Source organism: Canis lupus, chromosome 38 (assembly GCF_003254725.2).
Source record: "Canis lupus dingo isolate Sandy chromosome 38, ASM325472v2, whole genome shotgun sequence".
Lineage (NCBI taxonomy): Eukaryota > Metazoa > Chordata > Mammalia > Carnivora > Canidae > Canis > Canis lupus.
Window position 1 is genome coordinate 21,632,288 of NC_064280.1, and position 14,071 is coordinate 21,646,358.

The 14,071-nt window shown below is 44.2% G+C and overlaps 1 long non-coding RNA gene across 3 annotated transcripts in view; it reads right to left on the bottom strand.

The window, feature by feature from the left end:
* LOC112643038 (uncharacterized) overlaps positions 1-14,071 on the bottom strand; it is a 41,231-nt gene that overhangs the window by 24,897 nt on the left and 2,263 nt on the right. For all 3 annotated transcript variants that reach the window (XR_007409039.1, XR_007409038.1, XR_007409040.1), the window contains exons 3-4: positions 2,669-2,785; positions 1,673-2,300 (exon numbers count right to left, since the gene is read on the bottom strand). This is a non-coding gene — a long non-coding RNA (uncharacterized LOC112643038). The remainder of the gene's footprint in view (positions 1-1,672; positions 2,301-2,668; positions 2,786-14,071) is intronic.

A 14,071-nucleotide genomic window follows, 5' to 3' on the forward strand; every position in this document is an offset into this window, starting at 1 on the left:
GTATTGTTGCATTTTTCAGGGCCACAATACCTTGATGTTGTTCATCACCTCTTTCATCACGACTTAGGGCTCCCCTCCGGCTGCCCCTCTGAGGACTCATGTTACTGCTCGTCTATCTCTCCCCACCCATTAAATATTGGTGTTTGTTCAGCTCTCTGACCTCAACGAATGCTTCCCCAGGGCGTGTATCATAATAGGAAGGGATGAGCGGGGTGGGGGTGTAATTTGAAAAGCTTATTTAGCATTAAAATACATGTTCATATTTATAAATTTGACAAACCAATTTGAAGTTTAGGACAAAATTTTAAAAAGATGGAAAAATGTTATGTTTATGTGTAAAAGGGTGGAGATTGGACTTTAAAGAATTGAGAGGGGCAGTGGGACCTTGGGATTATGAGTTCAAGCCCCACCTTAAGTGTAGAGATTACTTTAAAAAATTTTTTTTAAATTGAGAAACACGATCCTGTACTTTGTTTTCTTTAAAAGTAGGCTCCACGCCCAGCATGGAGCCCGATGTGGGCTTGAACTCATAACTCTGAGATTAAGACCTGAGCTGAGATCAAGAGTCAGACGCTTAACTGCCTGAGCCATCCAGACATCCTAATCCTATACATTTCTTATTTCTTCTAGATAATTATATCCATATCCATGGCTCCTTCTACACCGGTGGTTCTCAACTGAAGTGATTTTGGCCCCTTGGGGACATTTGCCAATGTCTGGAGACATTTCTTTGGTTGTTACAAACCAAATGCTGAACTGAGGGCAGCCCCGGTGGTGCAGCGGTTTGGCGCCGCCTACAGCCTGGGGTGTGATCCTGGGGACCCAGGATCAAGTCCCACATCGGGCTCCCTGCATGGAGCCTGCTTCTCCCTCTGCCTGTGTCTCTGCCTCTCTCTCTCTCTCTCTCTGTCTATGAATAAATAAATAAAATCTTAAAAAACAAACAAACAAACAAAAAAAACAAATGCTGAACTGGGTAGAGGCCAAAGATGCTGCTGAATGTCCTCCTATAGACATAGTGGGCCCCACAACAAAGACTTATCTGGCCCCAAATGTCAATAGTGCTGACATTGAGAACCACTGCCCTGCTCCCTACGTGCTGATGACTCTCAAATCTTTATTTTTACTCAGCACTTTTCTCCTGAATTCTAGAGAAATATATTCAGCTACATATTATGTATTTCCTCTTCAAAAGTTTTTTTTTTTTTCAAAAAAATGCACCTCTTCCTCCAAACTTGCACGTTCCATATGATCTACTCCGTTACCTGAGTCCAAATCCTTCAAGTTATCGAAGGTCCCTTACTCTCCTGCATTCCTATCCAACCAAAAATTGAATGCTCTCAATCTCTTTCCCTCCTGCCCGTTATTAGCACCATAAAACTTTGAGCAAGTCACTTATTCTCCGCATGCCTCGGTTTTCTCATCTGTGAAATAGGGACAATCGTAGTACCACAACCTCATAGGGTTGATGTAAGGATTAAATAAGTTTAAGTGCTTAGTACGAAGCTTGCACATAGAAAGTGCCGTGTACGTACTTGCTGCTCTTATTACTATCAGTAGAAGAGGTTTATTTCGTGTCCTCATTAGTCCTTGCCTAAATTCCTGAAATGGAATCTTAACCAAGCCTCCTTCCTTCCAATCCATCTTCTATATTGTTTTCAAAAAGACTTACCAAGCTTTTGTTCATCAAAAGACATCATTTAACAAATGAGCAGCCACGACAAAGAATCCATAGGGAATGCCTACACATCAGTGAGAAGACAGACAACACAATTAAAAAGTGAGCAAAGGATTTAAACAGACAGTTCACAGAAGAGGATATCCAAATGGCCAAATAAGCACATGAAAAAATAGGCAACATCATTACTTACCAGGGGAGATGCAAATTCAAAATACGAGATATCTGTATATATACCCCCTGATGGGCTAAAATCCAAAATGGCAATACTGGTTAAAAACAGTTAAAAACAAAACCATGAGTGGCTAACAGATCAAGTTACCTCCCTGCTCAAAATCCTTCAGTGACTTCCCATTGTCTTCAGGGTGATATTCAAAGCTTGGAGGTGGCATCTGTACCCGTCAGGGTGGCACATAGCGTCTGAGCGCATCTGTCACTGGTGTCCCCACTCCAATCCTATGCTCGGCTAATACCTACCTTCTTGTGGTCCCCTAGATTTGCCATGGGTTGCTATGTTTCTGTTCATGCTGTTGTCTGTGGACGAAGCTATTTTGCCAACTCATAGTCATTCTTCAAGGCCAAACTCCTCCACGAAGCCTTCCGTGAGTTGCACAGAGCTAAACTGTTGTTCGCGAGGAGTCATCTAAGAGTTGCTGACTGTCCAGGGACCTCCCTCCCTCCACAGAGATCTCTCAAGTTCATGAACACATGAAGCATGATGCGCTATATTTTAGGACCCCAGCCTTGAGATCACCTAAATACACTTTTTCTCTGAGCTTGGAAAAGTCAGCTATTAGCTGTTCCCTACTGCCCTCTGTTGAAACAGAGTGGGCATTGCGACTCTCATCTGCAGGGTAAAGATACTCTCTTTTCTAGAAAATTAAGAAAGATCTGAGCTAGTGGTTTAACACAAGAAACAGTCAGTCAAGGGACTAGAGAAGTAAGAATGAGTCAGGTTCAGGAGCAAGAAGCACCTGAGAACGCTCTTACTTTAAACCACCTGCTCTGCTCTTCTGCTTGAGTGACTCTTGACATCAGACAATGACATTCAGACACAGTCTTGCTTACATTCATCGGCCTTCTGACTTCAGGTCCTTAATGGTGAGCCTAGGGTTTGACGTCGTAGTGGAAAACCAGGAGTTAGATCCCACAGTTAAGGACTGCAGCCAGCTCAAATAGCTTAGAACCTCCTGCTCAGACCTGCTTTGTTCTTTGTCCACTGTATCAGGTGCATGGGTCTCCAGTGAGGGTAAAGATGCCCCCCTCCCCCAGCTCCATCCTGGCTAAATTCCTTTCCACCTCAGGAAATGGCACCTCCTAAGCCAGAAATCTGGGTATCATTGTGGCTTCCCTCCTCTCTTTCATAACCCACATCTGATTTTGCTAGTTTTCTTTCTTTTTTAAAAAAGATTTCATTTATTTATTCATGAGAGACACAGAGAGAGAGAGAGAAAGAGAGGCAGAGACACAAGCAGGCATGTCCATGCAGGGAGCCCAACGTGGGACTTAATCCCGGGACTCCAGGATCACACCCTGAGCTGAAGGCAGACGCTCAACCTCTGAGCCACCCAGGCGTCCCTGATTTTGCTAGTTTTCTTCACTGAATATCTCAACCCCATCCCTGTTACAAAAGAATTCAAAACAGGATTGTGAAGTTGTATCTGCACTTTCATATTCCCTGCAGCATTATTCACAATGGCCAGAACACAGAAACAACACAAATGCCCATCAACAGATAACTACACAAAGAAAATGTGACATATGCACTCAGGGGAATATTAGGCAGCCTTAAAAAAGAGGGAAATCCTCTCACATGCTACCTCATGGATGGACATCAAGGAAGTACATGAAACTAAGCAAAATACACCAGTTACAAAAGGATAAACACTACAGGATTCCACACAAAAGAAATATCTAAAGTAGTCAAAACCATAGAATCAGAAAGCACAAAGGTGGTTGCAAAGGGCTTGGGAGAGGGGAGAGGGAAAGGGAGAATTAGTGTTCCATGTGTATAGAGTTTTAGTTTTGCAAGATGAGAACATTCTAGAAATCTGTTGTACAGCCATGTGAATAGACTAAACACTGCGGTACACTGTAAAATGGTTAAGGTGGTAAATTCAATGCTAGGTGTTTCTCACCACAATTTTCTCTTTAAGTAGGAAGCTTAATAAAGCAAGCTGTTAGATAAAGCTCACAGATACATTTCAGAAGGATCACAGGGTGAGCCACGAAAACCAAACTTTGGGAAGCCTGGAATATAATAGAGCTGAATGGTGATCAAAGTCTCTCAAGGAAGAAAAAAGATTTCTAAGCCTGGGGATAGGGGAGAAGAGGGAAAGATCGTCATAACACTTAAATTTCTGAATAATACAAAACTAAAATCAGCTTGAAATAAACTACCAACTGCAAATTTTGCAAAAAAAAAAAAAAAGATTAACTATGCCCCCCTCAAAAAAGGTACTTTTATTATACTAGCAATTACGGAAGAAACACATAGAGTCCTGAGCAGTAGGCAGGGGCGGCGGTACCGACAGACATCCAAAGACATTTGATTAAACAGACCTGAAATGTCTAAGTTGTGCCAGACACAACTTAGGTGCCTCCCCTCTAACAGAAATATAAAAGAGAAAATGCAGCCAGTGTAGTACATGGGAAGTGTTCAGACACACTAGTAATCAAAGAAATGCAAGTTGAAATGACTGAGACCCCATTTCTCATCTCTTAATTTACCAAGGATTAAGAGAAAGAATGTGAAAGCAAAGGAACAAAGCAGAGAGGTGAGGTGGAGGGGAGCCAGCAAGGCTTTCAACTCTAGAGAACACCCTGCTGGTTGCCAGGGGGGAGGTGGTGGGGAGGGCAGGGATGAAGAGGACCCTTGAGATGAGCACCCAGTCGTGTATGGAATTGTTAAATCACTACATTGTACACCTGAAGCTAAAAGAACACTATGTTAATGATACTGGAATTAAAATTACAAACTTAAAAAAAATAAAGGAATGTGAGGGGCACCGGGACCACTTAGCTGGTTGAGCTTCCAACTCTTGATTTCAAGTCACGTCATGATCTCAGGGTCTTGAGATGGAGCTGGCTTGGGCTCCACGCTCAGCAGGGAGTCTGCTTCTTTCCTTCTCCCTCTGCCTCTCCCCCTTGCTCATGCTGTCTCATTTTTTCTCTAAAATAAATAAATCTCTTTTTAAAAAATTTATTTATTTTAGACACAGAGAGAGAGGCAGAGACACAGGCAGAAGGAGAAGCAGGCTCCCTGCGGGGAGCCCGATGCGGGACTCGATCCCAGGACCCTGAGATCACGACCTGAGCCGAAGGCAGGCACCCAACTGCTGAACCACCCAGGAGTCCCTAAAATAAATAAATCTTAAAAAAAATTAAATAGATTCTCATAGATCTCTGAACGGAGTATAAATATAAAGAATCGCTTGGGAAAGAACGTAGCAGTGCCACGGGCAGCTTGGAAATGTGTGCACCTATGATACTGGGGTTTCACTTCTGGGAGAATGGCCTTGGGAAATATGCCAAGTTTAAAAAGAAATGCTGTTGCTCTTTGCAGCACTATTGAAAATAATGAAAATTAGAACCAACCTAAAAATGTCCAAATTCTAGCTTTAAGTACAACTTCATCAGCTGGAGTCTCCCTGAACACAGAGAGAAATGCACGTGTCAGGTGATGTTCTGCAGCAAGTGCTAGAAGGTTCCACTCAAATGGCTTAAACAGGAAGAAATATTTTATGATCTCACATAGCAAAGTCATGTTCTCCTGGCAAGGGAGAAACAGCTGCCTCCTTAGAGGAGAAAGCCCCAATTCTGGTCCCGATCATGACCTGAGTCTTTTAAGAACCCAAATCAGAAGAGTCACACTGTCTCTTCCTTTCCACACATTCCTTGAAAATATTTAACATTTTTTTCCTCCAACTAAAAAAAAAAGAATGTGAAAAGTGTTGAATAGTGTGCGCCTATGTGTGTGGGGGGAATTACTCTAAAAAAATCAAGTTGTAGGAAAATCACGTGATACAATGTGTAAACAGAATTGGCAAAAAATGAACAGGATATAGAGATGTATAGGTAGATGATCGCGTTTACACGAATATGAACGCATAGGGCATGTTCTGGAAGGGACACAACAAATTTTTTGGTGGTTACCCCCCGAGGAAGGAAGAAAGGTCATTAAGAGTCACTTTCACTTTTCCTTTATTAACTTCTGCAGTGCTTTGTTTGCTTAGTAGCCGGAGTATATTATAGATTCGTGTGCATATTTCAGAAAATATTTAAAGCAGACAAAGACCAAAAATATTTAAAGCAGAAAATATTTAAAGCAGACAAAGACCAAACATTGGCGAGGGGAACAAGGACTGAAGCCCCAGGGCTGGTTCTGGGCTCTGCTCACACTCCTGCTGAGGCCTCCAAACCCCTACATCTCCAGAGGGATGGCACCGAGTAACGGAACCAAATGGTTTTTCTGTTTCCTTTCCAAAAGTTCTTTTGATGTTGCCTTTTATTTTCCTAGGGACTGACTCATTTGCATGTGAGTGAAAGCATGAGTTCAGGATTTATGATTAATTTGTCAACCTTATGGGACACCTGGGTGGCTCAGAGGTTGAGCGGCTGCCTTCCGCTCAGGGTGTGACCCCAGGTCCCAGGATCGAGTCCCACATCAGGATCCCCGCAGGGAGCCTGCTTCTCCCTCTGCCTGTGTCTCTGCGTCTTTGTGTCTCTCAGGAATAAATAAATAAATAAAATGTAAAAAAAAAAAAAAAAAAAAAGGTAAACCTTAGATGTATTAATTTGCTCTTTCAGAATATTCCTTTAGGCCTTCGTTGGGATTTCTAGGAGACAAAGCCTACTGCATTCTGCAGTGTCTGGAAATTACCATTGGAAACCAGCATATTTAAGCTAGAAGAAGCTACTAAACATAATCATTACCTCACTTGAGTAATGAAGAAACAGAGGTTTAGGAAAGAGAAGTAGCTTGCCAGCTAGCGATGGTCCTACTGAAACCGAAACATGGATTTCCTTCCTCTTTGGCCAAGTCCTCCCCATAACAACATCATCAACACTTCTTTTGAAACTTTAAATGTTTGCAAGTCTGGTTTGGAAACTCTGAGTTCTGATGGAGAAAACAAGACAGGGCGTGTGTAAGTCGCCCTAGCAGGTAGCCTCACACCTCTGGAACCCTCTTTGAGGTCAGTAAGCTGTGTCCTTTCAATGAGCCCAGCCAGAGTACCCAGGTTGTAACTTAAGGTCATGTCACAAAATCAATTTTATTTCCATGTTGCCTTCCCCTCCTTGTGTCTACAACTTTCTGTTGTTTGGAGTTGATCCCAGCTTTCCGCACAAGCACCTCTGTCCGCATCACTGTACCTCTGTGCGCCCGTCTTGCTCTGCGTGTTTTCCAACTGCCTTTGCGACTCTGTCTGTCTGTGAACCTGGGTACCTTTCCTGTTATCTTTGACTTTTCCAGGGTCTTCTCTACCTTCTGCTCCCATTTGCATATCTTGTGTCTCACTCTCTGCCTGTCCACCCCCCACCCCTTCTCTTTGATTCCTCTCCTGTTTCTTTTCTTCACTTTACTGGACATGTAACGGTGAATATTTTTTATTCAATGACTATGATATCTATCATATTTATGGTTCAGAGATTACTACATTTTGCTATTAAAGTGAACAAGTAGGATACTTCCTTTAAAAGGCAACTACAGGGTAGCCTGGGTGGCTCAGTGGTTTAGCACCGCCTTCAGCCCAGGGCGTGATCCTGGAGATGTGGGATTGAGTCCAGCATTGGGCTCCCTGGATGGAGTCTGCTTCTCCCTCTGCCTGTGTCTCTGCCTCTCTCTGTGTTTCTCTCATGAATGAATAAATAAAATCTTTTTTAAATAAATAAAAGGCAACTACACTTCTTTTCCTCTCTCTGGGCCTTCTTGGTTCATTTCCTTGCTGGTCAGTGATGGCCTGCCGAAAAGAAGGGAGGAGTCATCTTTCCTTTGGTTGACATTCACTAAGACAGAAATGTCTAATCAGAAAGAATTTTAGCAAACATAGAGTCCATCTTCCCTCAAGCCTGGATGTTGAGACTGCGATCTGTTAAGATTCGATGACTTGTTCAGGGTCACATAAGTTAGGTTTTGTTTTTTTTTTGTTTTGTTTTTTTTTTTGTTTTTTGTTTTTGTTTTTGTTTTTTATAAGTTAGGTTTAGAACTCTTGGCCTCCCCATCAGCATTCCCTCTTGTCATTAAACGTCAGGTTTCTCCCCTATTAACTAGTAGCTCTTTTCAGAAAGAGAGTTCCATATCCTTTTAGTTAGTACTCAGTAAATACCAACGTATCCATCAGGTGCCTATGTTCCCAAGTAACAAGCTCTGACTTACATAGGCCTAAACAATGAGGAAATGTATCTCAAATTATGAAAATTTGGCTTGGTTTCCTCAGAAGCTCAGTGAGGGCACATTCTAACCCTCCCTTCCCAATGTCTCTGCCCTCCTTGGCATTTTGCCTTTGGCCTCATGCTGGCTGTCCTCAAAGTCTTAACAATAGCTGCTAGCCAAACTTGAGACATGATGAGTTTTTTTCACAACCAGTGGAAGAGAGACACCCTCTCTTCCAGATATGACACATAAAAGACATTCCTTTCTGCCAGATTGCATCTTTTGGACAGTGTCCCCTCATCCCTCACTCAGCCAATAAAAACCAAGAGAGTGCTGAACCGGATGACATGAGCTCCTGAATAAAACCGGCACTGTACTAAGAAGGAGGAAGATGGGTATTGGGTAGTGCTACCCCCTCATCGTGTGTTGTATTATACTTAAGTCAACTGAGTCATTGCAATTTTTTTAAGAGTTTATTTATTCATGAGAGACACAGACTGAGAGAGAGGGGCAGAGACACAGGCCCCATGCAGGACTCAATCCCGGATCCCAGGAGCATGACCTGAGCCAAAGGCAGGCACCCAACCACTGAGCCACCGAGGCATCCCAAGTCGTTGCAATTTTTGAGTTGTATAGAAGTCAGAGGTTACTATGGATTCAAGTTCAAGGAGCCCTTATTTCCTGTATATCTCAGCAATTGCACTGCAGTGCTGAGCTAAGAAAAATGCCATGAAGTACACTGTTTCTTTGCTGCTCTAATCTTACCCAAACTCTTGGGAGGGAGGGAGGGAGGGAGGGAGGGATGGAGGGAGGGAGGGAAGGGTAATGTTAGTCTGGCTTTCTTCTTTCCTGTGAATACCAACCATCTCCCTTCTTCCTGTGATTGTTCTTGAATAAGATGAAAATTCTTTCCTTCCATTTTACAGCCTCCCACACGTGTCCACAGATACTCTCTACTTTAAAGATTTTGCTTTAGTCACCATGCCCTTAAAGGATCAGGAAATCCTCAAAAAAGTCACTAAAGTGACTGCCAAAGCTAGCTGTGGCAATATGGAAACATGGCTACAAACTCTTTGACACTCTCTCCATCAAGAAATGGATCTAAAAAAAAAAAAAAAAGAAAGAAATGGATCTACATCTCCTACTCTTGATTGAGGGTGAGCGCATAACTGTTCTTGTTGCCAAGTGAACTGGGGGACCCCAGCCCTGGAGCCTGTCCCAAAGATGTCACCAAAGGATCTTAGTCTCTTCAAAGAAAGAAATTTTTTTTTCTTTTTTTTCTTTTTTTTTTTTTTTTTTTTTAGTTATTCTAGAGAGACCAGAGAGGCAGAGACACAGGCAGAGGGAGAAGCAGGGTCCCTGCAGGGAGTCCAATTCGAAACATGATCCCAGGACCCAGGGATCACGACCTGAGCCAAAGGCAGGTGCTCAACCACTGAGCCACCCATGTGTCCCCAAAAGAAAGAATTAAAGGACAGACACCACCCAGTGAATAAGCAACGCAAGGGGGAAGTTGATTAAAGCGAAAAGTACATTCTCAAGATGTGAGAGCCTATGAGCTCAAAAAAAGAGCTGCTCACCACCACCACCCCACCCCCTGCAGTGAGTTTCTATATTTACTGACCGATGTCAACTAGGGAGTGGAATATTCATTAGTTAGAGCAGAGATGCAGGGGTTTGCACTTTTTCTTCCTTAGTTGGTCAGAGGTTCCCGTCATGGCATCCGCCATCTTGGGCCTGTCTGGTTTGATTCAGTTTCCAGTGGAGGGCTCTGGCTTTCCTGGTCAGGACTCACCCATTGCAGACCTCCAGGTCTCCTGTTAGCACCTAACTAACTGCCTACACTAACATTCTGACCAGTGAGTGGGCTGCAGTGGAAAGTGAAGCCTTTCATAATGGCCGCCAAGAAAGTTAAATGACCTGTAAATAACTTCGAGTCTTTCACTTAAGACAAAAAAAAAAAAATCTCCTTTTCTTTCCTGGATCCCCTCTAGTTTCCACGTGATTCTCCTTTCCTACCGTACCACTCAGGGCTCTTGGCCGTCAGTGTATCAGAATCTAGGTATTAAGGGAAGGAAAGGAATGTGCTGGATGGAAACTGGGTAGGGGCAGGTCAGCCTATTCCGCTGCTGTGATGACTGGGACCCAACCATCTGCTTCCCTTAGGAATGAATCTCCCTTATAAGTGGGTAGGTGTCACTTTTTCAGGATTCCACATTCCAGAAGAGACAAGTTGGCCAAGCCTAGATCACACGTCTGCGCCTTGGTTTCCTGCCTGAGTCAGCTCAGGCTGCTATAACAAAGTACCACAGGCTGGGTGGTTTCAACAACAGAATTTTATTTTCTCAGGGTTCTGGAGGCTCACGGTCTGAGATAAGGATGTTGTCAGGATTGTTTTTTTCCTGAGTCCTCACTCTTTGACTTATCGATGGCCATTTTCTCCTTGTTTCTTCACATGCTCGTCCCTCTGTGCAGGTCTGTGTCCCAATCTTCTCTTTTTATAGGGACACCAGCCATATTAGATTCGGGCACATCCTAAGGACTTCATTTTAACTTAATAACCTTTCAAAAGTTATTACCTTTGAAAATACACCTCCAATACACCTCTAAATACAGTCACATTCTGAAGTCCTGGCGGTTAGAACTTCAACATATAAATTTGTAAGAGACACAGTTTAGGACATAACACTGGGCCGAGGCAGAGCAAAGGGGGTTCTGGCCCCCTTGGCTCATCACCACTTTCTATTTATTTTATTTATTTTATTTTTTTTCACTTTCTATTTAGAAACCAGTCACCACTTTCTATTAAGACTACTCACAGTGGGGGTTTCCTCAAGGGAGAATGAGATGCTGATAAGAAGGGGAGGGGGGGCGCCTGGGTGGCTCAGTTGGTTAAGCATCTGCCTTCTGCCCCAGGAGTCCTGGGATCGGGCTCCCTGCTCAATGGAGCCCTTCCCCCTGCTCCTGTGCGTGAGCTCTCTCTCTCTCTCTCTCTCTCTCTCTCTCTCTCTCTCAAATAAATAAAGTATTTTAAAAAATTTTTTAAAAAAGAAGAAGAAGGGGAGGAGGTATGGGTCCTGGACAGCCCAGACATAGGTTCATGAAGCCTCCATAACGGAGATTCTTTGGAGTAGTCATTCATGAGAACACCTTTTTCCTTCTATTCAATCTTCAACCAACAGTTATCAAGTTTTTGTCCTCCAACCCCAGCCCCTGAAATTGTTCAGGCAAAAGTTATGAATAGTTCCCAGAAGGTCACACTGAAAGGACTTCTTGAACTTTCTACAGCACTTAATACTGTTGACTTCTGCCTCCTTGAAGGGCTCTGCTGCCTGGGCTTCCCTATTCTCTCTTCTCTAGGCCCTCCTATGTGATCTCCTGTGTCAGCTGTTCTTCCTTTCTGCACACTCGCACACTCGCACTATGGGAAAGTTGCCTCGTGCCACCCTTCTGTCATCACTTCCCCGCTTCTCCTGCCTCTCCTCCCATCTCCTCTATTCCTTCCCCTCACTGGAGCTCCCCTTTCTTCTCACTCAACACTCTGATAGAGAGCTGTTACCCACACTACATCTTAACCTAGGCTCTCTAGATGAACTTCAAGGAATTTCTTAAATCCTAGAGAAATTTTTGTGTATATTTACTTGCATTTTTTTCATAGGTAAAGGACTTAAGCTTTTATCAACAGTGTAGAGCACCCTATTGATACCTCCTAAATCTTGTCTTTGTCCAGACCTGCCTTCTGAGTTTCAGGGCTATATGCCCAACCACCTACTTAGAATCTCCACCTAAAATCATAACTACCTCGAGCTTGATAATGTCAGAAGCTGAGACCATTATCACCACCCTCCCCAAAGCCTGATCCTCTTCCTCTATTTCTTATGTCCATGAAATGTACCACCATCCTCCTCATCACCCAGACCAAAGAGCTGAGCATCGCCCAGACCCCTCCTTCTCTCTTACCCCTCACAGCCAATCACTCATCCAAAGCACGTGCGTTCTAACTTCGTCAAATCTCTTAGATGCTTCCATTGCATTTCTACTTCTTTAACAGAGAATCTCCTCTCGGCCAGACTGTGATAATAACTTCCCAACTTTTCCCTCCATGTCCATTTATTGGACATGCTATCAGGGTAATTTTTATAAAATGTAAAACTGATCACGTCATTCCCCAGCTTAAAACGTTGAGGTCGGTTTTACATTTTATAGAAATTATTCTGAAAGCAATCTAAGAAGGTACAGACTGTTCACCATGACGTACAAAGTCCTCCGTGATCACTTCATAAACATTGAGTGCTGAGTCTGTTTTAGTCACTGGGCTAAATGCTGGGGATACAATGTGAACCAGAGGAACAGCTTCCCTGCCCTCAAAGACCTTACTGTTCACAAATATGAATATGACTAAGCAGGAGCACGAGCTCTTAAAGGATCATGGGGTTGAGAGTGTCACAACTTCATTCGGATCACCAGGGAAGGCCTTCACCTCCCATCTTGCACTTCTAATAGAAACCAGTAGATATGTTTCCAGATATGGAACCAATAACTTTAAATGCATTACTTCATTTAAGCTTCACGACGACACCTTGGAGGTTAGTGCTCATATTTTAGCCCCATTTTACAGATGAGAAGACTGAGGCCTAGAAGGGGTAAGTAAGAGGTGCAGTTGAGATTCCAACCCAGACTTAGCCCAAACCCAGGGCCCTTAACCCTTGAGCTGGTGCTTCTCCTTCGTGGAGCTACCCCCAGCTCTGCAAATATGCCAGCCTATTTCACTCCATCTTGGCTCATGATTCTCTGCCCGAAAGCCCTCTTTATCTAGAAAACTTCCTGCTGAATAGACAATTATCTTTTGTGATCCAAGTGTTCTCGCTTCCACGTGGACCCCTCCCACAGATGCCACAGACGCTCTCCTGGTGCATCCGCAGAATTTTGCAAATACTCTCACGGTCCCGGTCCCGACAGCAGGCACTTCAGGTGCTTATCTGACGGTCTCCCGCTTTCCTAGGGATGAGAGCTGACAGGCCTGGTGATCTTAGAACCTTGCACTGTGGCTGCTATTTCAATGTCCAAGGGAGGGGATCCCTGGGTGGCACAGCGGTTTGGCGCCTGCCTTTGGCCCAGGGCGCGATCCTGGGGACCCGGAATCGAATCCCACATCAGGCACCCGGTGCATGGAGCCTGTTTCTCCCTCTGCCTGTGTCTCTGCCTGTGTCTCTGCCTCTCTCTCTCTCTCTCTCTCTCTCTCTCTCTGTGACTATTTCTATCATTAAAAAAAGAAAAGAAAAAGAAATTCAATGTCCAAGGGAAAGTATGGGGAGACAAGCAAGAGGGGAGAGGGGAAAGAGAACAATGAAAGGACAAAAGAAAAGGCAGGCATGGAGACAAACACTTGGCATGAGATATCCCAACACCACTGACCCTCAAAAACTGTGCCTTTGCGGTGCTTGGGTGGCTCAGTGGTTGAGCATCTGCCTTAGGCTCAGGGCATGATCCCAGGGTCCCGAGATCGAGTCCTGCATTGGGCTCCCCGGAGAAGCTTGCTTCTCCCTTTGCCTGTGTCTCTGCCTCTCTCTGTGTCTCTCATGAATAAATAAATAACATCCTAAAAAAAAAAAAAAAAAAAAAAAAACCAACCAACTGTGCCTTTTCCCTTCCCCATACAATTAGCCCTTCCAACCCTGTGCTCACGCTGAGGCTGGCTCAGTAAGCACTTCATGCACACCTGCGGAAGGCTCCTCAGGCTGCGGTCCTCCCTCCTTCCTACGAAGTCCATGCCCTGCAGCTCCTCCCTCCACAGGAAGACCACAGACAGAAGTGGCAGGAGAAGCCCAGAGCAGGGAGGGCAGCCTTGAGCCTGCCACAGCCCTGAGGGCACCCTGTGGCGAGGTGTCTTTCCCAGAGAAGCCCCTAAAGTGCCATAGCCTGGGGCTTTACATTTTCAGATCCAGGTCTGGATTTTGCAAGGTGTAAATGGATCCCTTGAGAGGGAGCCCTAGAATGGCTGCCTGGTTCCTGTCCCTCGT